Below are 3238 nucleotides of genomic sequence, written 5' to 3'. Positions count from 1 at the left end.
AGCAACATGTAGTTACCCCATACTAATGCTCACCAAGCAACACGTAGTTACCCCATACTTATGATCACCAGGCAACATGTTGTTACCCCATACTAATGCTTTTAAAGCAACACGTAATTACCCAATGCTTATGCTCACCTAGAAGCATGAAGTTACCTCATACTAATGCTCACCTAGCAACATGTAGTTACCCCATACTAATGCTCACCAAGCAACACGTAGTGACCCCATACTAATGCTCACGAAGGAACATTTTAGTTATTCCTTTTTATCGCCCACTAAGCAACACGTAGTGACCCCATACTAATGCTCACCAAGCAACACGTAGTGACCCCATACTAATGCTCACGAAGGAACATGTAGTTACCCCATACTTATGATCTCCGTGCAACATGTAGTTACCCCATACTAATGCTCACCTAGCAACATGTAGTTACCCCATACTAATGCTCACCAAGCAACACGCAGTTACCCCATACTTATGATCACCAGGCAACATGTAGTTACCCCATACTAATGCTCACCAGACAACATGTAGTTAACCCATGCTAATGCTCACCTAGGAACATGTAGTTACCCCATACAAATGCTCACCAAGCAACATGTTGTTACCCCATACTAATGCTCTCCAGGCAACACGTAGTTACCCCATGCTAATGCTCACCAAGCAACACGTAGTTACCCCATACTAATGCTCACCAAGCAACATATAGTTACCCCATACTAATGCTCACCAAGCAACACGTAGTTACCCCATACTAATGCTCACCAAGCAACACTTAGTTACCCCATACTAATGCTCACCAAGCAACATGTAGTTACCCCATACTAATGCTCACCTAGCAACATGTAGTTACCCCATACTCATGATCACCAAGCAACACGTAGTTACCCCATACTAATGCTCACCAAGCAACACGTAGTTACCCCATACTAATGCTCACCAAGCAATACGTAGTTACCCCATACTTATTATCACCAGGCAACATGTTGTTACCCCATACTAATGCTTTTAAAGCAACACGTAATTACCCAATGCTTATGCTCACCTAGCAACATGTAGTTACCTCATACTAATGCTCACCTAGCAACATGTAGTTACCCCATACTAATGCTCACCAAGCAACACGTAGTGACCCCATACTAATGCTCATGAAGGAACATTTTAGTTATTCCTTTTTATCGCCCACTAAGCAACACGTAGTGACCCCATACTAATGCTCACCAAGCAACACGTAGTGACCCCATACTAATGCTCACGAAGGAACATGTAGTTACCCCATACTAATGCTCACCAGACAACATGTAGTTAACCCATGCTAATGCTCACCTAGCAACACGTAGTTACCCCATACTAATGCTCACCAAGTAACATGTAGTTTCCCCATACTAATGCTCACCTGGCAACATGTAGTTACCTCATACTAATGCTCACCAAGCAACACGTAGTAACCCCATGCTAATGCTCAGCTAGCAACATGTAGTTACTACATAATAATGCTCACCAAGCAACACCTAGTTACCTCATGCTGATGCTCACCTAGCAACACGTAGTTACCCCATACTAATGCTTACCAAGGAACACGTAGTTACCCTATATTAATGCTTACCTAGCTACACGTAGTTACCCCATACTAATGCTCACCAAGCAACACGTAGTGACCCCATACTAATGCTCACGAAGGAAGATGTAGTTACCCCATACTTATGATCTCCATGCAACATGTAGTTACCCAATACTAATGCTCACCTAACAACATGTAGTTACCCCATACTAATGCTCACCAAGCAACACGTAGTTACCCCATACTTATGATCACCAGGCAACATGTAGTTACCCCATACTAATGCTCACCAGACAACATGTAGTTAACCCATGCTAATGCTCACCTAGCAACACGTAGTTACCCCATACTAATGCTCACCAAGTAACATGTAGTTTCCCCATACTAATGCTCACCAAACAACATGTAGTTACCCCATACTAATGCTAACCTAGCAACACGTAGTTACCCCATACTAATGCTTACCTAGCAACATGTTGTTACCCCATACTTATACTCACCAAGCAACACGTAGTTACCCATACTAAAGCTCACCTAGCAACACGTAGTTTCCCCATACTAATGCTTACCAAGCAACACGTAGTTACCCCATACTTATGATCACCAAGTAACATGTAGTTTCCCCATACTAATGCTCACCTGGCAACATGTAGTTACCTGATACTAATGCTCACCAAGCAACACGTAGTAACCCCATGCTAATGCTCACCTAGCAACATGTAGTTACTACATAATAATGCTCACCAAGCAACACCTAGTTACCTCATGCTGATGCTCACCTAGCAACACGTAGTTACCCCATACTAATGCTTACCAAGCAACACGTAGTTACCCTATATTAATGCTTACCTAGCAACACGTAGTTACCCCATACTAATGCTCACCTAGCAACACGTAGTTACTCCATACTAATGCTCACCTGGCAACATGTAGTTACCCCATACTAATGCTCACCAAGCAACATGTTGTTATCCCATACTAATGCTTACCAAGCAACACGTAGTTACCCTATACTAATGCTCACCTAGCCACACGTAGTTACCCCATACTAATGCTCACCAAGCAACATGTAGTTACCCCATACTAATGCTCACCAGGCAACATGTAGTTACCCCATGATAATGCTCAGCTAGCAACACTTAGTCACCCCACACTAATGCTCACCAAGTAACATGTAGTTTCCCCATACTAATGCTCACCAAGCAACATGTTGTTACCCCATGCAAATGCTCTCAAAGCAACACAAAGTTACCCCATACTAATGCTCACCAAGCAGCACGTAGTTACCCTATGCTAATGCTCACCTAACAATACGTAGTTATCCCATACTAATGCTCACCAAGTAACATGTAGTTTCCCAATGCTAATGCTCACCAAGCAACATGTTGTTACCCCATCCAAATGCTCTCAAAGCAACACAAAGTTACCCCATACTAATGCTCACCAAGCAACATGTAGTTACCTCATACTAATGCCCACCAAGCAATATGTTGTTACCCCATACTAATGCTCACCAAGCAACATGTTGTTACCCTATACTAATACCCACCAAGTAACATGTAGTTTCCCCATACTAATGCTCACCAAGCAACATGTTGTTACCCCCTTCCAAATTAGGGACCCCATTCCCCTCTAAAAACCAACCCCAAAAGTTTCCCCTACTATCCACCAAG

The sequence above is a fragment of the Pecten maximus genome, chromosome 4 (genome assembly GCF_902652985.1).
Source record: "Pecten maximus chromosome 4, xPecMax1.1, whole genome shotgun sequence".
NCBI lineage: Eukaryota > Metazoa > Mollusca > Bivalvia > Pectinida > Pectinidae > Pecten > Pecten maximus.
The sequence above is the reverse complement of the archived record's forward strand: the minus strand, read 5'-3'. Positions refer to the sequence as shown.